The following is a 23,800-nucleotide window of genomic DNA, read 5'->3' as shown; positions in this document are numbered from 1 at the left end:
GGATCAGCTCAAGATATACTAAGAGTCTCTTTAAAAAAAAAAGTGCAAGTTTGCCCACTTAAGAAATTTTATTAGCGTTTCAGAGGGCTTGGGCTAATGGTACTGAGGGATACTGCAGTGTTTGAAGGACTGAGTCACAGTGGGTTGAGCTTGGGTTGTGCCCTTAGCAGCACCAGGTGCTCGTTTAATGGGAGATTCAAAACGGAATCAGTCCCATTTAAGTTAACTATGCCAGGGACGAAAAGCCCTTTACCCATTGGTCACGCATTTGTGACTCTGTCATGTTTTGAAGTAGAGATTTTCAGTAATTTCACAAACATTCACTATACAAATAATCTCTTGGAAATGTGCCAGTCACTGTGCTGGACTCTGGGAGATTTAAGTAATACCTGTTCATTTGTCAGGTGCTTGTTTTTGAACCCACAGATATGCTTTGTGATTGTCTTGCTCATCTGAAAGTGTTTCTTCAGTATGTAGGATTCATTGTGCTAGGTGTTGGAAATATGGTGTGGATAAGGCAGCTGTAGTTATTTCCTTCTAGTGGGCAAAACAGGTGGTGGAAATGAAGTATATTACTAAGCTAGCAACATACTTTGTGTTCACTTGCTTATTTACTAGAGATTACACACAGGACTTTATGTTCTATCATCGAGTTGTACCCTAGCCCTTTTCTATTTTATTTTGAGACCAGGATGTGCTAAGTAGTCCAGGCTGGCCTTGAACTTGATTGGGATCCTCCTACCTTGATCTTCGAAATAGTAGCTGGGATAATGGGTGCTGCACCATGTACAGTTTAATCACAGGTTTTGAAGTGTAACTTAGATCACCTCATACTCTAGATCAGAACCATCTAGATGCCCTGCCAGCTCCCCGTGATAGGCACAGACCTACCAGGGGCTGCCAGAGTCACCTCTTGGTTTCTGGCTTCTTCATCTTGTTACTCACCTGATCTCACCTCCCACTGTCTCCTTGCCTTGCCCGGTGTCTTAGTCACACCAGCTCTCTGGCTGCTAAGGGTCTTTGGATTTACTATGCTCTGCCTGAGATGTGGTCCCTCCCCTGCTTTCCTTCCTGTAGCCTCTGACCCTTTGCTCCATGCTATTGTCTGGGTAACTCCCAGATTTAAAATCACAGTTGCCCTAGCAACTCCCATTCTTCTTCATAACTTTTGTCTCCATAACACCTATGGCTGCCTAATGTAAATTGTATCACTCCCTCGTTTATAATTTGCCTTCCCATACTAACTCATCCTGCCCCAAGGTCTCTGTAAGACATCCCACCCACAGCTGTATCCTCTCTTTGAAACAGAGCCTCAGGTAGTGCATTTGTCATGTTGTGACGATCTAGAATGGTCCTCCGGCTTTTACCTTCTGAATGCTAGGACTGCAGGTATGAGCCATGGAACCTTGCTTCCTTGCTGTGTGTTTAGAATCCAGAAGAGTGCCTGGTGTAGAGTAGGTCCTCCTTAGCTGTTTGAGCAGAAGGAGGACGGGAATGATGAAGAGCTGAGGCCCAGGAACCAGGGACTCCTGGAAGGAGACAGTGGTACTGAGACTTGAAAGGGGAAGGAAGCAGCTGCACTGTGGGTGGGATGGGAGGCTGGGAAGAGGAGACAGGAAGGGAATCCTACAGAGGTGGTTTTGTATAGAGGCCTTGGGGCAGCAAAGAACCTGGATGCTGTGGATTTATTGGTCACTGTGGTTAGGCACTCACTCTACTGCTAAGGGAACATAGAAAGAAATGATGGAGGCTGTGTGGTGTGAACAAACACCTATAAAACCAGCACTTTCCAGGTAGAGGTAGGAGGCTTGTCCGAGCAAGCATAAAACTCTAAAGCTGCCTCAACAACTGAAAAGAAAAAAAAAAAAAAAAAAAAAAAAAGGAGAGGTATGCAAATGGAATACCTACAGATCATTCTGAGATTTCTTAGAGGTCACATGACTCCCGGTCGGTAGTCTTATTAGTCATATTTATGGTTCAAAAACCTAGGAATTGGGGGAGATTGTGGATGGTAGAGCCTGGGGTCAGAAACCACTGACCTGAAGCTTCTGTGTTTCACTACTGTACAAATGTCAAAAGAAAGATCCATCTCTGTGCTGATGGAACAGCTGGTACAGTAGGAAGAGGACCCATGGAGCGCTCACATGGCCCTGCTGGAAGTCATGAGCTTCCCGGGGTTGTGGGAAGAGGGAGGCACCTGATTCTGCCCAGGAGTAGGACAGGCCAACAGGGAAAACAACAGAATCATTCCTACCCCCCAATACTGTTATGAGCAGAATCAGTATGGTGACTATTAGTTAAGAAGCAGTGTTGATATGAAATAAAAGAGCTTACTCTTCAAGGCTTCACTGTGGTCAGGTAAAAAGCAAACCAAGAGACACGTGTGGTCATGCACATCTGTAATCCTAGCACTTGAGGTGGAGACCAGAGGATATCTGTTCAAGGCTACATAGCCTATATGATACATGGTTGCAAAAAACCCAAAAGCACATGAGACTTTGTCTCAGAAAATCAAATCCACGACAAAGCAAATGCTTATCCTGCCAGGTCCCTAAACCAAAATTTCTGCCAGTCTTGGGAGTGTGGCTCAATGTTAAAGACATGTCTAATGTATGTGAGCTCCCCAGCAACACACAAACTGTACACACACACACACACACACACACACACACACACACACACACAGAGACAGGATGGGGGCTGGAAGAGGGGAGACAGGGGCACTTGCTTTTACTATAACTATCTGTGTCAAATGTCCCCTTTTTTCCTTTCACAAAGTAAAAGGTTGTATCTGAGGTAAAGTCACAATTGTTTAATGCCTCAGTAAGTCTCATGAACTTGTAAATTATAGGTTATATTCTTTCTTGACTCTATCTTAAATTGCCTTTGCTTTTCTGGAATACCAATTTTTAAAAAATATTTATTTAATGTCCTTTTGTGGTTTTGTCTACATGTCTATTTGAGGGTGTCAGATCACCTGGAACTGGAGTTACAGACCATGGTGTGCTGCCATATGGGTGCTGGGAATTGAATTTGGGTCCCTTGCAAGAACAGCCAGTGCTCTTATCCAATGAGCCATCTCTTCAGCCCTGTAATACCAATATTTAAGTTTTCTTTTTATGTTTTAAAAGATTTTATTTTTAAGTGTGTGTGTGTGTGTGTGTGTGTGTGTGTGTGTGTGTGTGTGTGTGTACTCATGCACATGAATTAGGAATTCTGGTGCCAGAAGAGGGCATTGGATTCCTAGAATCAGGGTTACAGGTGGTTGTGCTGGGAACTCAACTTGAAACCTAGGGAAGAATAGCGAGTGCTCTAAACTGTTGAGCCATCTCTCTAGCCCTCCACTATTTAAATTTTAATCATTTTGGAGAGGCTGAGATAGAGGTCTCACTCTGTTGCTCGGTTGGTCTCAAAGTCCTGGGCTTAAGTGACCCTGCTGCCTCAGTTTCCTGAGTAGCTAGGACTACCTATGTACAGCCCTGGGCCACCATGGTTGGCTTTATAAGGTTTTGACTCAAATATGGATGTGTGAAGCCCTCTCTCTTCTGGCTTCTCCTTGCTCATCATGCCCCATTTCCACACAATTGCTGAAAACTTGGACTCAATGGATCTGAAGTTTAGAATGGGGTTACATGTTATCTCTTTTTTTCTTTGCCTTGACTTCTTTTAGTTAACATAATTATCTAGAGACTCATGTGGTTATGTCAGTAGATCATTTCTTTTTAGTATTTACTAAGATTTTATTTATTAGAGGGTGCATGTGCATATATGTGTTAAGTGTGAGAGGGCAGGCACACATGTGCCATGTGTGTCACTCACAGGATAGCTTTCAGAAGCCACTTTTCTCTCTTTTCTCAATATAAACTTAGGAAAGCAAAGGCAATTTAAGTCGAGAATCAAGAAAGAATATGATCCATAACCTACAACAGGGGTTGTCTTGTTTCTGTTGTGTTGAATAGTCCAACCTATCTGGCTGGAAGCCTTCTGGGAAATTCTCCTGGCTCTACCTCTCATCTTGCTGAAGAAGTGCTGGGATTACAGATGCAGAACACAGTCCCATGTTGGGGGCTGTGGGACTCAAACTCAGGTCATCACTTGCTTGTGATGAGCCACCTCTCAGCCTTTATAATTAAAGTTTTAAAATTTGATGTTTAACATTTTTAAAAGCTTTTATTTTTATATTTATTATTTGTGTGTGTGTGTGTGTGTGTGTGTGTGTGTGTGTGTGTGTGTGTGTGTTAGTGCTATGGCTTGTGTGTGGGGGCCAGAGGATAACTTCATATAATTGGTTGTAGTCTTTTACCTTTTCACCGGTTCAGGGATCCAGCTCAGGTTGTCAGGCTTGGTGGCAAGTGCCTTTACCATCCCTCTGGCCCTCCCTTTATAATTAAAAAGTTTATTATTATTTTTTATTAGACATGACTGTATTTTTCTTGTGCTGTTTTCAAGAGTCTTTGTGTATTCTTGCTACAAGTCCTTTATTAACTACCCAATTTTGTGCTGCTATAACAGAACACGCCATACTGGAAAATTTATAGTACAAAATAACTTTACTAGAAGGCCAGTACCTTAGAGGACCTTCTTGGTGCATTGTCCTGTAAAGGAAGAGCAAGGCAGTAAGGGCAGTAATCCACTCTTGCAGGGTGAATTATCCTGACTTTTGTTGCCTCTTCAAGGTCCCACCTGTCAATACTGTTGGTATGATGTTAAGTTTCATCAGTTTGTAGGAGGTGGCATTCAAACCATAATTGTGTCTCGCATTGTCCTACCGTTACTTTTCTGGGTTTCAGTTCTGATTTATTGGTATTCTTCATAGACTGTACTTCTGGTATTATCTTTAGAGAAATCTGCTCACAGAGGTTTTCTTTTTCTTTTTTCTTGTCCTAAAAGAATTTTACATCTGTGGCCATACATTTAGGTCCATGAACTTTCTTTTTGCTTCTAGCATCAAGTGTGAAGGGAAGTCCACTTTATCCCTGCCAGCACTTGTTGACTGTTGGAAGCAGTATCTGGAGACAGTGTTTAGGAGTCAGAGGTGTTTGTTACCAGCATCTAGGACCTGGAGGTGAAGAGAACCTTGAACTGTCCAGCAGTGGGAGAGATTCCCTCACAGAGCTTCATTTAGCAGGATGTGGGGGTGCTGGAGCTCAGGGAAGCAGCTCTCCAATGTTTTCCTTTTCTCTTTAATTGATTCCCTCTTCCTTCCTTTTATATTTCTTCCATTAGAAAATTACTAATGTATTTCTACATGTACACACACGTGTGCCATGGCATACATGTGGAGGCTAGAAGACAGGTTGTGGGAACTGGTTCTCTCCTCCACCATGAGGATCCCAGGCACTTAACTTATGTGGCCAGATTTGGTGGCAAGTGCCTTTGCCTGCTGAACCCTTGCACTGGCCCAAGAATTTAAAAAATTCTATTTTCCCTCCATTTCTGGTTGTTGGCTGTCATTCTTTATGCTTTGAGTAATGATTGCAGCATATCACAGTTTCTCTGAAAGTGGCCTTACACCACTTCCTGTGGTTTGTGAAAGCCACAGAGTGCTGTACTCCCCTTCTTCCTCCTCCTCTTCTCTCCCTCCCGCCCTCCTCTCCCCTCACCAGCCCCTCCCCACAGTGTCTTGATGCTTCGACTAGGCAGGGCTCCTGCTTCTGCCTCTTGAGTGCCTGCATATGGGCTTGAATCACCACCCCAGTATCTTCTGCCTTTTGACCCTGGCACCTCCCTTCTGCCCTTACTTCTCGACTGTTCTAAAGTCCATACTCCATGCTTCTGTTTCTTGAGTGGGTAATTGCCCTTTGGAGAGATGTGAATGAAAGAAAACCATGTATCCACTCACACAGTAGTATACTGGGTGGTTATGGTCTTTATCTTACTACTTCATTAGCAAGTGAAAAAAATGAAAATTTGTATTTGGGTGATTGGGTTCTCAAATATAGTCTACTTGATAAAGTTAGAAAGAAATGAAGCTCAGAAATCAGAGATAGGGTTACATGTAGCTCAGCTAGCTCCCAACTAGCTTTGTAGCCCAGGATGACCCTGAACCCCGATTGCTTTTCCTCTACCTCCTGAGTACTGGGATTAAAGTCCTGTGCCAGCATATCCAGCAAAACAAACAACTGTCTCACCTTCCCCCCTTTTGGGGACTGGAGGGCCTTTTTGAAGTCCTGACTGGCATGGAACTTACTGTGTAAACTAGGCTGGCCTTGAAATTGCCATTCTCCTACCTAGACCTCCCAAGTGCCAGATTTCCAAGTGTGTACTATCCTACCCAGCACTGTGAATCAGTCTTAAGCTGAGATGACTGATGTATCATGGACAGTTGTAGCAGTAGAGCATTAGGGAAGTCCAGAGCATCAGGCAAGCACAACCACTGGACTTGGGCTTCACATAGTCAGGTCTGCCTGGCACACTCATTCTTCTTTCTCCTGACAGCATCAGGGGGAGGGAGGTGAGTGGGGAGAAGGAATCTATCCCTGCTGACATGTAACAGGCCCTGGGAAGCCCTGAATGCTGAATTTGAAAGCATTTCTCCCTGTTGATGAGTGAGTTGAAAAGCACCTGCTTCTTCTGGTCCCCAGGCCAGAGAAACACATTTCACAAAAGTCAGCCTCAAGCTCTTGGCTTTGAATCTGTATTTGATGGAACTGCAAGGCAAGATGCAGTTCTTCAGTCCCTTTGGATTACGCCGTGCACTTGTCTGTCTCTAGCTGACCTTCCTCCTTCTTTTGGGTACCACCAGCGTTTGTGGTTTGTATCAGTGGGTGAGTAGCTCCTCTGCCGAGTATGTGTTCAAATTGAGCAATGAGTCATTTTTCAGTTATCTGTTGGATCCCAGTTCTGGTACTGAGATGAAAATCCATGTCCTATTGCTTTTAGTGAGCTGTCAAGTAGAAGTGCCTGTACAACACTGTAAATCAGGTCAGTGGTTGTTGATCACTGGAGTGAAGACTACTGCATGGCCAACTAGAGTTAGTAGAGCAACCACTTCTCAAAGTGCTGCCTGGGAATTGGTCATGGTGGATCACACCTACCCCAGCACTCAGAAAGCAGAGGAAGAAAGATTGCCAAGAGTTCAAGGCCAACTTGTTCTGTATAGTGTATTCCATGCCTATCAGGGCTTCAATATAAGACCCCATCTCAGATTTCTCCCAAACAAAACAACAGAAAACAAAAGTATGGTTTGGTAGACCAGTTGTCAGTCTATAGATATAACCAAACACTGGACGGTGGGGCAGCAGTCGGTCTTTAAACAAGCCTGGAAAAGGATTCTGTTGCATGCTCCAGACTGAGCCATTGGGGTGGAGGAGAAGAGGACATCGGCGAATTTTCCCAGCTCTTAAAAGCTGTGAGTTTTGGTTTAGAAATGTGGCATTTGTGCCCAGGATACGTGGAAACATTAGTGGAACTGAGGAAGTGTCATATAGAAAAGTCTAATTTTAGTCTGGGCATGGTGACTTGTGCCTGTATTCCCAGAATTTGGGAAGACTAGGGGTTAGGGATATGACTTGGTTGGTGGCATTCTTGTCTAACATTGCAGTGCCCCAAACCTTTGGTTCTATCCTTATCACTGTATAAATCAAATGTGTGCCTATACCTGCAATATTAGCATTTGGAGGGTGGAGGCAGGAGGATGACAAGTTATAAGTATCTCTGTCACAAACTGAGTTCGAGGTCAACCTGGGCCAGAGGAGACACCATCTCAATAATAAATAAATAAATAGTAAATAATTAAAGGCCAGGGGCACTTGGCACCAAGCCTGAAGAGCTGGGTTGGAGTGCTGGAGCTCACACGGACTTGAGCCCTGAAAGCTGTCCTCTGAATTCCACATGTGCACCATGGCATGAACATGCCCACACATGCACATAGGAAAAACAAAACAACAGAAAAACCACACTGATCTTAGTGTGCTCTGTGCAGTCTTTCCTTCAAGGTTAGAATAACAGGGTTTGTCAAAGATCAGCCTCTGAATTTGTTTAGTTTTGGGGAGAGAGGGCAGAACTGACTTACACAGACACTGCCTGTTTTTCTCAGGCTCAGGAGTCAAGTGCTATCGGGAGGGAAGGCTGATTTTATCACCTATGACTGAGATCTTCATGCTTAGCTGCTTTGTCATAAGCCATTAATTAAGAGCTCATACCATAGGAGTTAGCTAATTTTCACTTAAAAATGCTGCTTGTTGGAGACCGGTGCCAGCTACAGATCATATGATCAGTTTCAGGTTTGTCTTTGAAGCTCCAGGAACCTCAATGTCCAGTCTAGTTATCTGTGAATTAAATGATGTAGTGTGTGGGATTTACATGAAAGGCAGTTCATGAGCATTCCCTGGGCCAAACAAATGGATCCAGAAACCCACAACCCAAAGGTCTATAAGCTGTGACAACTCTGTTGTAGGCAACACAGAAGGGATTGTTGGGCACACTAATGCGTGGAAAAACTGTTAAGAAGTTGGCCGACCAGCTCTTGGGAGGCAGAGGCAGGTGGATCTCTGTGAGTTTGAGGCCAGCCTGGTCTCCAGAGCGAGTGCCAGGATAGGCTCCAAAGCTACACAGAGAGAAACCCTGTCTCGAAAAACAAAACAAAACAAAACAAAACAAAAGTTTGGCCAGAAGGGTGCAGAGGTCATGAGGGAGCAGAAAGGTCGAGTCAGGTATAGATTAGAAGAAAGGATATGTGATAGGTAGGGTTTTAGTTGGGGGGGTGGTGGTAGGGGAGGAAGGGAGGGAGAAGGGAACTGAGATTGTCATGTAATTCAATCTTGTTTGTAATTCAAATAAAAAAAAAAAAGAAGGTTGGCCGGACTTTGGTGGCGCACGCACCTTTAGTCCCAGCAGAGGCAGGCGGATCTCTGTGAGTTCAAGGTCAGCCTGGTCTAGAGAGTGAGTTCCAGGACAGCCAGAGCTACACAGGGAAACCCTGTTTTGAAAAACCTGATGGGGGTGGGGGGTGGGGTTGAGTTGGTGATTCGGAAAGGAATGGCAAAGCTGAAAAGGAGCCATGGCTACAAATTCTGTTCATTAAAAGTGAAGTGCCTGTTCATTATTTTCAGGTTCATGTTGGCAATGAAAATGGGTTCTTGGTGTGCTCTTGTCAGAACATTCTTCATAGTCACCATTTGGTGATACCTAGGAAAAGTTTCCCCTCTTAAGATATAAGAGCATAAACAAGGGTTTCAAAAGCAAGGTTGCTGCTTTTGAGGTCTTTGCGATTGTTTTCTCATTGCGGGGAAACTTCACCTCTGTTGGGTAATAATTAATCTGATATAAAAACCAAGTTCCCTCAAGAACTGAGTGTCTTCCCTTTTGGCCTGCATGTAAAGACACTCCTGGCAATGATGGAGTCCTGAAGGTTCTTGTGGGTGCTCTTCCTGGGAGCCAGCTCCGCCTGTGAGTCATCTTGTTGTCTCACGGCTCGCTATCTGTTTTCTTAGCAACTGCTGCTGATTTCAGGTCTGGGCAGGGAGAGCGCGTTTTTGGAATGACCTGGCACATTCCCTCAGGATCTATGTACAGACCTGTGAAGCCTTGTAAACTTATGCTGTGTATCCTGCAAAGAACGAGGGAATAAACATCTTCCCTGTCCCTAGTTCTTAAATAACTTTTGTTCTGAATTGTATTTGGGGGGAACTGGTTGGGTGGGAGTCAGAAAAGGAGAGAAATGAATGAATACTGGACACTGTCTGTCTAGCTACAGGTACACCTGGGTCAAACACGATTGACTGGGGTCTTCATGTTGAGTGAAAGTTTAGGAACTCTGGTGCAGTAGACTTGAGAACATGGTCCCTGAAGTTAGCCTGAGGTTGGCTCAAGTCCTGGCTCTGGCTCATATGGCTGTACTACTTGGAGCACCTTATGTGAGCCTAGGAAAGTTGAAGTTAAACAATGGCTTGTTTATAGGGTTTATGAGTATTACTGGGTAATGCAGGAAACAGTGCACTACCCACAGAACAGGTGGTCGTTAGCACTAGTTACTACGGGCATTACTGCTGTGACAGAATCAAAATACCCGATAACAGCCAACAGCAGCTTGAGGAAGGGAAGGTTTGAAGGTTACAGTCTGCCTTGGTGGGGAGGGCATGGCAGTGGTCTTATTGAATATGCAGTCAGAGGTAGAGGTGAACCCTGGTAATGAAGGCAGATGCCTTTCTCCTGTTTTCTTTTTCTTTCTTTTTTTTTTTTTTTTTTTTTTTTTTTTTTTTTTGCAGATTTTTTAAAATTTGAATTAGAAACAAGATTGTTTTGCATGACAATTCGAGTTCCCTCTCCCTTCTATCCTCCTCTACTACCCGCCCCACTAAAACCCTACCTATAACATATCCTTTCTGCTCCCCCTGGAGGGTGAGGCCTTCCACAGGGTGTCATCAGAGTCTATCATATCCTTTGGGATAGGGCATAGGCCCACCCCCATGTGTCTTGGCTCAGGAAGTATCCCTCTATGTGGAATGGGCTCCCAAAGTCCACACCTATGCTAGGGATAAGTACTGAACTACTACAGGAAGTCCCGTAGATTTCTGAGGTTTCTTCCCTGAAACTCACATTCGTGGGGTCTGGATCAGTCCCATGCTGGTATCCCAGCTATCAGTCTAGGGACCAAGAGTTCCCCGGTATTTCTCCTGTTTTGTTTGAAAGACAATACGGCATCTCCTGTAGTCCAGGCAAGACTTCAAATGCCCCGTGCAGCTGGGCATGACTTTGAACTCCTGACTCTCCCGTGAACTCTTTTTTACCTTTCCTTCCTTCTGTCCCTCCCCTCCGTGTACTTCCCCCCTCCTTTCTCTCTTTCCTTCCTTCTCCCCAGCCACCGCCTACACCTGGAGCTCCTTTCCCCTTTTATAGAGTCTACTCCATCTAGGAGCTGGCACCAACCACATTCGGGGTAGATCTTTCTTCCCATGCTAACCCTCCTGGAAAAGCCCTCACGGCCACACTCGAAAGGTGTGCCCCACTTATTCCCTAGGGGCTCTTAAGCCAACCAAGTTTAAAACAATAACCACTGCATTGGGTTTGGTTCAAGGGTACCATGCACAAGTGACAGTTGTTCAGGGACAATCAGAATCAAAACAGACGTGGCGCTGACTGCTTAGTTGCTGGGGAAGGTGGCCAGTGAGCAAGTTTCCAGTCTCTGGAATGGAGGAAGTGCCAGTGCAGAAAAGCAGTGGATGGGTAATTAATACCAGCTTTGGGGACTCTGGAGCTAATTTTAATAGCATGGTTGAGCTGTGTATGTAATTGGCTTTTAATGACCCACGTGGGTTTATGCACCGGCAATGGAAGAGGGTAAATTTCATGCTGAAGGAAAGCACAGGTTCAGGCAGAATGTGGTGAGGGAGAACACTGGAGAAGTGGGTAGTGGTTATTTTGGTTAATTTGAGTGGGTTTGATTTGCAAGAGCAAATTTGGAATATGTTCTCATAGTCAGTGGGGAACCAAAGTGACTGCTTGGTGTGAGGGGTTTCATGAAAATGTTCTGGAAAGATGTATCAAAGAAAGCTGGATACAGCTCCATTGATAGAGTATTTGCCCAGCATGCACACGAAGCCCCACACCACACAGAGTGGCTGTGGTGTTGAAGCAGTCCAAGACCAAGCTCATCCTCAGCTACATGGAGACTTGAAGGCTAGCTTGGGCTACGTGAGACCCTCTCTCTTTCTCTGTCTCTCTTTCACACACACACACACTGGGTCACATGAGACTATGACACACATGTGCACATACATGGTTGTACTACAGGCTGGTGCCCAAATACAAGGAGTCAGGTGAATGAGAAACACTGTTGCAGAACAGAGTGAAAGAGTATTAGAAGAAACTGGGGAAGGAGGATTTCAAACTATGTGCCAGATAATGTTAGGGAGAGAGGGAAAGAGGGAGAGGGAGACGGGAAGAGAGATGTGTATGTGTGGGGGTAAGGTGTTTAATATCAACTAGACAGCTAGCTGGCCATTGGAGATTCAGTTCAGAAAGGAGGAAGATGGTACTTATCGAGCACACACTGTTTCAGTTTCATGCTAAGCACTTTGATAAATTTATCATTATTAATATTATTATTAGTGTCATTTTTCAAGACTGTGTTTCTCTATGTGGTCCTGATTGTCCTGGAACTCACTCTATACACCAGGCTGGCCTAGAATTCACAGAACTCCGCCTGTCTCTGCCTCCCAAGTGCTGGGATTAAAAGGCTTGTGCCTCCACTGCCTGGCTTTTCACAAATTATTAATTGAAAGCAAAATTTCCTCCTTCCTTCCCTCTTTTCTTCCTCCCCTTTATCACTCTTATTTATTTATATGTGCATATTTAAATTATGCATCTATGTGTGGGTTTGTACATATGAGTGGGGTGTTTATAGAGGCCAGAAGAGGGCATAGGATTCTCCGGGGCTGCAGTTTCAGAAGTTTGTGAATTTACTGACGTAGGTGGGCGATCCTCTGCAAGAATCAGTAAATGCTCTCTCTTACTGCTGTGTCATCTCTCCAGCCCCCTTTCACTCTTGAGACAAAATCTCACTGGGTCTAAGCAGTCTTGCTAGTAATGGGACTCCAAATGTTTCTCATCGTGGCCGGATAAAACATTGACCTTGGCGATGGAGAGATGGCTTGGTGGGTGGTTACTCTTCCAGAAGACCTGGGTTCAATTCCCAACACCACATCGTGACTCACAACTGTTTGTAACACCCATTCCCGGGGGTCCCGTGCTGCTTCTGGCCTCTGCAGGCACTCCACAGGCGTGGTGCACAGACGTACACACAGACAAAACACCCATGCAGGCAAAATAAAAACAAACAAAAATCCAGCTTTGATAGTTCAAACCCTTCTCATTTTTGGCTTTGTCTTCCAGCTGCAGGAGTGAGTGGGCGGCACCAAGGCCACTGCTCCTGGGCCTTTTCACTGACTGAACATTCAGTTCCCACTGCAGAGTCTCTGTTTTGAGACAAGCATCCTCCCTCCACCTGGGCTGCTGCTTTTGTCAGCTGAATGGTGTCGGGTCTCATGTTGCAATATTTCTTTCCCTTTAGTATCTAGAGTTTGCAGTGCTTTTTTTTTTTTTTTTTTTTTTTTTTTTTTTTTTTTTTTGAGACAGGGTTTCTCTGTGGCTTTGGAGGCTGCCCTGGAACTCTATCTTGTAGACCAGGCTGGCTTCGAACTCACAGAGATCTGCTGGGATTAAAGGTGTGCACCACCACCGCCCAGCTTTAAGGCTCCCTTTCTCCTAATTCTGGTTAAGTGAAACGTGGGTAAAAGCGTAACTTGATGAACCCCATTTTAGTTAAATTGGAGAGGAATTTGGGGTTAGGATGACAATGTCACTTTGTTTGTTATTGTTGGTTGTTTTATTTCATTTTTTGGGGGGAAGCCACAGTCTCATCTATCCCAGGGCTAACCTCAAATTCGCTGTGGTGGCCTTGAACTTCTTATCTTGCAGCCTTCACCTGAAGAGTGTTGAGATTACAGGTGAGCTCAGCAGCTCTGAGTTCAGCTCTGAGTATCCCTATCCTATCCTGGGACCTATGGGATAGGACCCAGGGCTACCAGCACGCTAGGCGAGCATTCTGCCACTGACCCCTGTATCTTTAACCTGGGTGTGGTGCTTTTTGTCTTTAGCAGTTTCTCCTTTATTTGGCTTGTTATTGTTTCCGGCAGTGCTGGAGATTGAACCCAGGCCTTAAGCATGCTAGGCAAGTGTTCTGCCTATAGGCTACAACCTTAGCTCTTTTTAAAATTATCTTCATTTTAAAATTGGTCATTGTTGGCTGGGCGTTGGTGGCGCACGCCTTTAATCCCAGCACTCGGGAGGCAGAGGCAGGCGGATCTCTGTGAGTTTGAGGCCAGCCTGGTCTCCAGAGTGACTGCCAGGATTTCTCCAAAGCTACGCCGAGAAACCCTGTCTCGAAAAACCAAAAAAATAAAATAAAATAAATAAAATTGGTCATTGTTAAGTTGCCCAGGCTGGCTTTGACCTTGCCATCTTACTGCTGGCTTACAGGCATATGTCATTACATCCAGCTTGATCCTCCTTTAGTAGAAGAAGGAACTTGTCATCCTGGGGTTACATTGTGGTTGGAGATCAAAATTATGACTGCAGGGCCAGTGAGATGGCTCAGAAGGTAGAGGCATTTGTGGTCAGGCCTGACAATCGGTTTATGACCTTGGGGACCCACATAGTAGAAGAGAACTGACCCCTAAAAGCTTTCCTCTGACTTCCAGGTGACCCCAAACACAATACATAAAAAGTAATAAAAAATAGCTATTAACATTTAAACACCCATTGTACATTTAAAAATTCAAGTCTGGAACTTTAAATGTCTTTAAAGATTTCATTTTCATTACACAAATCCAACACACACACAAGCAAGATTGCTTCCTTGTTTTATTTTCACTTTCTGCTTGTACAGCCCTTCCCTAGAGATTATCACTATGGACAGTTGTTATGCTTCTCTCATTTGAATATTTCCAAACCCTGGGAGCCTTGCAATAATTCACCCCTGTTTCTAGACTTTGTGCTCTCTCCTTTTCACCTAGATATTTGGTGTTGTGGTTTGTTCCTGAGGTGTTGTAAAACACTGGTTCTTATTTTAGTCCTCCCTTCTGAAAGCCCAGAACACTGCAGATCTAACTCCACATTAGTCTTGGCTTAGTGGTAGATCCTAGATGTAACCAGGGTAAGAATTCCCAGACTGTGTCTCATTTGCTGCATAACCAGTTTTGTTAGTTAATTTATCATACTAGTTTGACAACCGAATGTAGTAGCTGGCAAAGTATGTTTCTTTTTCCTTATTCTTTCTCTCTGAAAAGAGCAGAGAATTTCTGACAATAGTAATTTACAGGAGTCCTGGGCTGGGGATTTAGCTCCGTTGGTGGCTTGCTTGTCTAGTATGCACAGGGCCCGGGGTTTGATTCTCAATATTGCATAAACCAAGCTTGGTTGTGTGTACCCCCAGCAGTGGAGAGAGGGAAAGACAGGAGGGCTAGAAGTCCCAGGCCATCCTCAGTTACACAGTGATCCATAGGCCAGCTTGCCCTATAATCCTTGCCTCAAAAATAAAACAAAATAGGGTAGAGAGATGACTCATTGGTTAAGAGTAGTGACTGTTCTTTCAGAGGACCCAGGCTCAATTCTCAGCACCTACATGGTGGCTCACAGTCATCTGAAATCCAGTCCCAGGGGGATCTGACACCGTCTTTGGTCGTTACAGGGCACCAAATGATAGATTACACAAGACAGACAGACATGCAGACAAAACCCTTATAGAATAAAAACAAAACAAAATGACAACAATGGAAAACAACCACATGTTAAAAACATAAAACAAGAAATAAATGAACATAGCCCTAAATTACGTTGGTTTTTAGTATTAACCTCTTAATTTTTCTCACTTTCTTGTGTCTATCTCTATCTTCCTCCTCCTTTCTCCTCCTCCTCTTAACACCTTTGTTTTGTGACCCAGGCTGGCCTCCAGCTTTAAAGCCCTCCTCCCTCAACCTCCTCCAGTGTTGGGATTTACAGGCTTGTGCCATGAGACCGGCTTCATCTGGTTAGTTCCTGTGTTGCAAGTTCAGATAATGTATAAATAAATAGCTCTTATCCAAGCACTAACCAGGCCCACCCTTGCTTAGCTTCCAAGGTCGAGTGAGATTCGGTGTGAATGAAGACATGTGGTATTAAATGTCTACAGAATTATTCTGTAAATGAGAGGATTGGACATATGTTGCCTATTAGGTTTCTTGCTGTAATGGTTAAGGACATGGCCTTTGAAGCCTAATGTATTTGGATTCAAGTTAGTCCAGCTAATCGCTTGCTGTGTGGTTTTGGATAGGTTACTTACTCTCCCAGTTTCCATAAAGCAGGTAGATGGGATGTATTTTATAGGCTTGCCAAAGTCACGGTTCATGTATAGTGTGTGGCACAAATTAAGTACTAAATAAATATTAGCTTTTCTTTTATTGCCTTATTATTTTCAAGTAGAGTGCCTCCTTGTTCTTACTCGGGAGAGTGGCTCACTTATTTGCACCGTTAGCTGTCGGAAGGAATGTCCAGTCACTGAGCAACTTGGGAAAGCTGATGCAGATCTCAGGATCTCTCTTGGTAGTCAGCTTCTGTTCTAAGTATCACGCAGATTTGCTTGCATCTTAGGGGTCCTGACCCTTCTCCATATCTCTCAGGGTTTAGTCTTTTGTTGGCTGAGGAAAATACTGTAGCCTATGTAAGACGTCTGTTGAGGTTTGATTGCATTGTTCAGCAATAGCCAGAAAACAACCTAGACTTTCCCCCCCTTATCTCTCTTCTGCTCCCCCTCCCCCTTCCTTCTTTTTCTGAGCTGGAGAGTTAATCTAAGGCCTCACACGTACTAGGCATGTACTTTACTGTTGAACTATATTCACACCCCACCCTGGGCTGTGTTTCTTGTTGAAGGATATCTATGCAGTGTGTTGGTGGGCTGAGGTGAGTCTGCGGTGAAGCTAGGGTTTATTTCATGAGGAGAGCTTTGAGAAGGGGAAAAATATTCCACAGAAACTCCAAACTCAGTTAGAAATTCCATGAAAGAAACTGAGGACCCCTGTGCCCTTGAAGAGGAGTCAGAAGGAATATATGCACTAGAGGAAATGTCACCTTCACAGGAAAGCACACGAATTCTAAACACTTTAAAAGATTAGAAGACTTCCTGAATTGTAGCATTAGAAATAGAAACAGCTTCAAATTTTTTTCTTGTTTATTCAGGCCAGATAAATTTCTGATGGAGTCACTGTGTCCATCCCAAGAAAATGACAAAGATGACTCTGTGCTCACAGTACCTTCTGTTCTTTCTGGGAGATAGGAATGGGGGTGTCAGATCCTAAAATGTGGCCAAGAGCTGGCAAATTTGAATCCTTGGGGGAGACGCAGCAACAAATAGCTCTGGTTGTTTCTCTTCAGGTGAGAAAGGTCTGCTTTGTTGGAGAATGAAGTGGAAACACATTTGTAAGTGTTCTGGAGTCCCAGAATCCCCCCGGGGAGTGACATTAACTGCAGGGTTCACAGTTGGAGCACAGGGTCTTATTATGTAGCCCTGGTTGTCCTGGAACTCTATATGTAGAACAGGTTGGCCTTGAATTCACAGAGATCCTCCTGCCTCTATCTTCTGGAATGCTGGGATTGAAAACATGTACCACTGTGGTGAGGTATTCACCAGAGAAGAGTGCTCAGACATGGGTTTAAGCCAATAAAAAGTCTTTGCTAGTTGGCTGTGTTCAGATTCCCAGTGTAGCACTGAACCTTTCTTAGGGAGAGCTTCTAAACGTGCGCGCGCGCGCGCGCGCACGCGCGCGCGCGCGCACACACACACACACACGCACACACACACACACACACACACACACACACACACACACAAATAAAATAAAATAAAATAAAATAAAATAAAATAAAAAAACCCAAACCAAACCAAAACAAAAAAAAAACCCCAAAAAACAACCAAACAAACAAAAACCCCAAAAAACATGTTCTGTGTTGACATACTTCAGTTAACAAGAACAGGTAGCCAGAAGTGGAACTACAGAAGCCAAAAAGCAAGGTTAGTACACTAGAGACTTCCCTGAACATTGGCCTTTGGATTAGGCTTTTGTTTTAGTTTTGACAGGTGGTGCTATCTACGTGCTGAGTTTTACTGCTTGAATGGTACTTCCATGATGGAGTCAGTTGTGCTAAGGTCTCAGGCCTGCTAAGTCTGGAGCCCTGTTACACCACCACACCCAGCTCCAAATTTGTTTTTTAAAACACCGTTTCTGTAGTTGCTACATTCAATTCCCCACTCCTTTAGAACATTTTTAAAATCTTTTATTTATCTGAACACGGGATATGTTCCATCTGTGTGGCATGTGTTCATGTATGTACAGTGCCTTCAGAGGCCAGAAGACAGCCCCAGATTTTCTGGAGCTGGAGTTACAGGCAGTTGTGAGCTTTCTGAAATGGAAAAGGACCGGTACACATTCCTAACCATTGTATCCCAGGTTGGCCTCAATGCATAATCCTCCTGTCTTAGGCAAATCCTACCTTCACGTGCCACCAAGACAAGCCCTACTTCTTTATAACAAAAGACTACCTGTTACAGTTAAAGTGATGCATTACTGGCTACATGCTAGAAAAAAACTGTCTTCCTTCTATCCTCCCTCCCTCCCTCCCTTCCTCCTTCTCTCTCTCCTTTCCTCTCCTCTGTCTCTTTTTCTTTCTTTTTTTTCTGAGACAGGGTCTCTCCACGTAGTCCTGGCTGTCCTAGAACACCCTCTATAGGGCAGCCTGGTTTCAAACTCACAGACACCCTCCTGCCTCGGCCTTCCAAGCACTGATTGATATTAAGGGCATGCACCACCATGACCAGCACAAAAGAGTTTCTGATTTATCCGTATCACAGTCAAGTTTCTATCTGTTTTCCCATCTGTTTTCTCATAACCAGTTGGTATTATGGTGGTTGGGTGGTTAGATGAAGCTGAGTGCCAAATGTTTAGTTAGAACTCCCAGTTCTCAGAGTGGCTGCAAAGAAATGGTCGCTGGGCTAATTTGAGGGCGAAATGAGTTAAAAAATACTCCACAGGTCTTTCTTAGAGCTCCTAATATGGAAACCATTATATATAAGCGATGTAACGCCTCTGGAAGGAGGAGCGTTTGCTTACTGTGCACCAAGATTTGGGTTGGATTCCCAGCATTGCATAAACTAGGTGAGATGGAACATGCTTGCTACCCTGGTACTTGGGAGGTGGGTGGAGGTAGGAAGCTAAGGAGTTATCTCATTAACCCACGGATGGGCCATAGAACATAAAGAAAGGGAGGAAGATAGTGAGCTGACCATTGCTCAGTCCTTCCCCAAACTGTCGTTATTTAAATTCATACGTCATATGTGGCTCTCACTGTTGACTTAACTGGTGTGGATGACACTTTCTTGTTGGCTACACACATCTGCTTGCTGGAAGATTGTGTTCCGGGATCTTAAGCACCAAGATTAAGACAGTTAAATCTGCTGTCAACTTAGAAGCTGTAATCTTCCTGTTCCACTGTCCTGGCCTTCCAGCTCCCTCTTGTCCTTTGCTGTATCTTCTGCCAGTCACTTGTACTAGCTCTCTGTGAGGTAGCCATCCTTCAAAGCATCCAACACTTTGCTCATTCAAATTTTGTTTACCCTCTTCAGAGTTGTACAGGAGCAAAAAATGCTAATGCTTTTCATGTGTGAGGTTGTACAGGAACACAAAAACACTGCACATGCTTTTCACGTGTGAGGTTGCATTTCATGGAGCACTGCCCTCCTACTGCTGGGAGCTGGGGAGTGTGGTGATTTGCTGGATACTGTGGGTAGAAGACAGGCTGGGGGGGAGGGGATACTGCCATCCTTCACCTGCTTGAGTGCTCTTAAAAAAAAGAAATGCCATCTAAACTGGTCTGTTCTGTCTTGGGCCTAGCAGGAATTGTAGAGTTGAGAATGTTGTTTAAAAAGAAAACAAAAAGCATCTTGGAAGCAGAAAATATTTTGAACCTATTTGCTGAAACGGGAACTTACTCTGTAAACCAGATTGGCCTCAAATTCACAGATCCTATCAGCCTCTGCTTCCCAAGTGCTGGGATTAAAGTCCTGCTCCACCACTGCCTGGCGGAAACTGCTACTTGTAAGGAGTGAAAGCTGGTGGACTTTGTAACTGGGTGATCTCAGAGGGGAACAAGCATCTTACCAAAAGACTGGAGGGTAGAATATTTTGAAAACAAGCTACATTTGTATTCTAGTTTTTTTTTGTTTTTTTTTTTTTTTTTTTTTTGTGTGTGTGTGTGTGTGTGTGTGTGTGTGTGTGTGTGTGTGTGTGTGTGTGTGTATCAAAATCAGTGTCATCCTAGTGGTTCTGAATTTCCTTTCCTTACATTTTTTTGCCATCTGACTTGATTCGTGATATAAGAATCTGCAACACTGAAGGATTTAAAGAAATTTTGTTAACTAGGCATGGTGATGCACACCTTTAATTCCAGCATTCTGGAAGTGGGGGCAGGAAGATCAGGAGTTCCAGGTCATCCTTGGCTACATAGAATGCGAGAGACCAGCCAGGATTCATGAGACCTTGTCTCAAAGAAGAAAACAAGAAAGGTCAGTGAAATGGCTCAGCTGATAAAATCAGCTAGAAACCCCCCGACAACCTGAGTTCAGTCCCTGGAATCCATGTAAAGGTGGAAAGAGAACTGATGCCACAGAGTTGTCCCCTGACCTCCATGTGTGCACTGTGGTTCATGTGTGGCTCTTTCCCCCAGTGCACATGCATATGTGTATAGTAATAAAATTTTGAAGAAGGAGAGAAGAAACGTTTTGCTGGTGCAGAGGTAATGGCATGAAGGGAGCAGGCGATCGGGTCTCTCACAGGCTGTTCCTTCATGTATAAACAACCTCTTCAAGTCTTTGATTCCTGAAGAGCCCTGACTTAATTGGGGTGGGATTCACTTGCTGACTTCCCAATTTTACCAACTATCTACCATACAATGTAGATTAAGAAAAGAAAGCCCTAGCAGGAAGAGCTTTGCCTAGGATGTTTAAAGCTCTGATCCCATTGGGGGGATCAGAACCAAAGCTACCAACCCAAGCCAACCCACAAACCACCAAAACCACCCAGACTCAAAGATCGGGGTTAATGTAATAAACTCCACTTCCCACAGGGGCTCTGTGGCAAAGCAGAGATGGTTGAGGAAGTCCCTTTACTGCACTGCCAGTGATGGTGTTTTTGGGTCCCTCCTCCTACCCTGTTACTTCCTTCTAGTGGAAATGGAGTTTGGGGTGGGAAGGAAAGTGGCTTTCTTGGGACAGTGGTCACCATTGCTTCTGTGGAATCAGGGGTTTGTGTAAAAGACATCAAAGACATCATGCAACGGGATTGGTGAGGAATCTGTGCTTTAGCTGTGTTTAACAGAGAGAGAGAGAGAGAGAGAGAGAGAGAGAGAGAGAGAGAGAGAGAGAGAGAGAGAGAGAGAGATTGATTTACATTTCCTTATTCTACAGCCTGCTTTTTCTCTGGTTCTGGACTTGCATGTATGTAGGGTAGGGCTGTGTTGTGTGCAGATACAGGTGTGGATCTGGTAGCTATAAATAGAGTTGGTTGTTGAAAATTTATCTAATTGTCATCATGGATATCATTGTATTTTTCTAATTAAAAACCAACCAAACAAAAAACATTGAACCAAGATTTTTTTCTCCCAGAGGTTTCATGTAGCCCAGTCTGGCATGGAACTTATCATATAGCTGAGGATAACCTTGAAACTCTGACCTTCTTTACCACCCAAGTGCTGAGATGACAGGTGTGTAGTTTTATGAAGTAGATTCAAACATGCTAAGCAAACATGCTACCATCTGAGCTACAATCCTGGTTCACAGGATACATACTTCTTGCTGGTGTTGGCAGTAATGTCTCTGGTCAGGGAAAACTAAGACAATACATTGACTTGATTGGAACTTTCCAGGGAATGGTTGACACAATAACGAGGATCAGAAGCCACTTTCGCTGGGTGCAGTGGGCCTGCTATTTGAAGATTTACGTCCACTCCCATCCAGAAGCAGACACACTGAGACCTAACTCAGTTTTAATTGTTGGTCTCTAGGGATGAAAGAGGGAACCATTAATTTGCTGGGCAATTGATTTTCTCTGAGGATGAGAAACAAAACCAAGTTGTCACTGAACTGCCACTTCTGTTAATGAATTTTATTTCAACTTGGACAGCTTCCAGGTCTACTCATGGGTTATGGGGAAGTCTTCAGGGAGAGAACAAGGGCACACATGATTGTTTCTACCCAGAAAAATAACAGGCTGGAGAACTTGGAGAGAAGAGTGAAATCTGCAGCCTTCTGACTTAAGTCAAAAGAGAGCCGTGATTCATATCTGAAACTGCACTTTTAGCGTTTATGGTTGCTCAATGCCAGACTAGGTCAAAAGTTTGGCAAGAGGGTGTTTTGGGCATAATTTGCCTAAGTAAATACTGTTTCTGAGCATTTCTGTTTTTCCCGCAAAGAGGCAGTTTGTTTACCTCCTCCGGCTGGTTATCTTCCCTGGTGGTGATTAGTGGAAAAGAGAGCAACTCCACCTCTAAGGTTACTGTTGAGGTAGAATCACCAGGTGCGTGTTAAGTATCCTAGCCGGAATTTCTGTGCTTATGCTGTTATCAAAGGTCAAAAAGGTCATGTGCGGTGGTGCCACACGCCTTTAATCCCAGCACTCTGAAGGCAGAGGCAGGCAGATCTGTGAGTTCGAGGCCAGCCCTGTTTTGAACCAAAACACGATCCCCCCTCCACCAAAGTCAAAAAGGCCATCTGTGGTGGTGCAGTAGTGCAATTCTAGCACTTAGGAAGGAGACAGGGGGCCTGGGAGGAGCCCCTTAAGTTGGAAGTTGGCCTGGTGTACACAGCAAGTTCAAAACCAGCCTGGAGTCCAGGCTGGAGACTCTGTTTCATAAAATAAAACGGGAAGAGTTATTATTGAGTGAGATCAAGCATTATGCCGGTGCCTGTGTGATTCCCAGAGTCAGGAGGAGGCTCTGGAGTTTATTCATGGCTGCCCTATGCTGTTTAGAAGGTTCTCAGGCTAGCTTGGGAGATGTGAGATCCAGTCTCAGGACAACAACAAAATGTCTCTGTAAATGGGACGGTGGAAGTAGTGGCATATATCTACAGCCTGAGGCAGGGACCACAAGTTCTAGGCTAGGCTGGGCTATATTGTGAGAGCTTATCAAATAAATAAACAAATACAAATAAAACAAAACAATGCAAACCCCCTATCCAAAAAAACAAGAAACCCAAATAAAGCACAGCAAAGTCAGTGTGTGGTGGCTGGAGGGATAGATGTCTCAGTGGTTAGAACACTTGTTGCTCTTGCAGAGGTTGAGTCCCAAGCATTCGTGGTGGCTCACAGCTGGCTGTAACTCCAATTCCTGGAACCTAATGCACTCTTTTGACCCCCAAGGGCACCAGGCATGCATTTAGAACCCATAAATACATGTAGGCAAAACACTAGTATACATAAATTAAATCTAAGAAGGAAAACAGCAACAATGAAGAGCTCTGAAAAGTCAGTGTGTGGAGTTTCTTTAACTTTGGAGGGTGGGATGCTGAGAGGGTGGGAGACAGGCATCTGGAATCTTCTGTAAGGCATGCCTGTGACTGCCTGTGTGTCTCATCCACCTCTTTTTTTCTAACGTTTCATGACTCCATCTCAGGTGTGACTTTCAGTAATTTATAGCCTGGGCCATTAGCATAGGTGGTGTTCTTTGAATAATGAGTGGGTAGGATGACACAGGTGGAAACAGGGCTGTGACTCCACCCTGCAGGGCTGGTGAGTCTGTGTCTCCTCGGCCTGTACTTGATACACCCATACAGCCCCAGGGTCCTTCAGCCTTCTGACTGGCCTGCTCACCCGGGTGGGTGAAGGGGTGGTTGGCCAATTATATAGAGTTTGTATCAAAATAATGATCTGATTCACTCTCTGGGTTTCACTTTCTGCTGTCAAAAACCCTTGTGAGGCAGCAGTGGGTATGAAGATAAGATTGTTTTAGGATAATGAACTAAGGGAAAAACATGCTTGTGTACAACTGTGCACCACAGGACATGAGTGAATCTCTTCCATGTAGGAGGAATGGAAGTCCTGACTTCATACTGAGGAGTGACGACATCCCCAAAGACGTGTGGATCCTAGCTCATGAGAATAATAAATATGCAGTGGTGAAGAGTAGCATAGTCCACAGAAGGTGTTCAGTAGCAGGCATGTCACCCTTTGTCATTGCAGTGTGACACTGTCATCTGCAAAATGCAAGCTCCGAGAGC

The 23,800-nt window shown here is 44.4% G+C and overlaps 1 protein-coding gene across 13 annotated transcripts in view; it reads left to right on the top strand.

The window, feature by feature from the left end:
- Syne2 (spectrin repeat containing nuclear envelope protein 2) overlaps positions 1–23,800 on the top strand; it is a 289,785-nt gene that overhangs the window by 1,793 nt on the left and 264,192 nt on the right. The window contains exon 1 of one of the 13 annotated variants that reach the window (XM_027418267.2): positions 19,888–20,092. The exons of the other annotated variants lie outside the window; for them this stretch is intronic. The gene's annotated coding sequence lies outside the window, so the exon portion shown is untranslated. Of the gene's footprint in view, positions 1–19,887; positions 20,093–23,800 lie in introns of those variants that run through there. 13 annotated transcript variants of the gene reach the window in all.

This window comes from Cricetulus griseus, chromosome 5, assembly GCF_003668045.3.
Source record: "Cricetulus griseus strain 17A/GY chromosome 5, alternate assembly CriGri-PICRH-1.0, whole genome shotgun sequence".
Taxonomy (NCBI): domain Eukaryota; kingdom Metazoa; phylum Chordata; class Mammalia; order Rodentia; family Cricetidae; genus Cricetulus; species Cricetulus griseus.
Note: the sequence above shows the minus strand (reverse complement) of the source record. Positions and strands in the feature narration are given on the sequence as shown.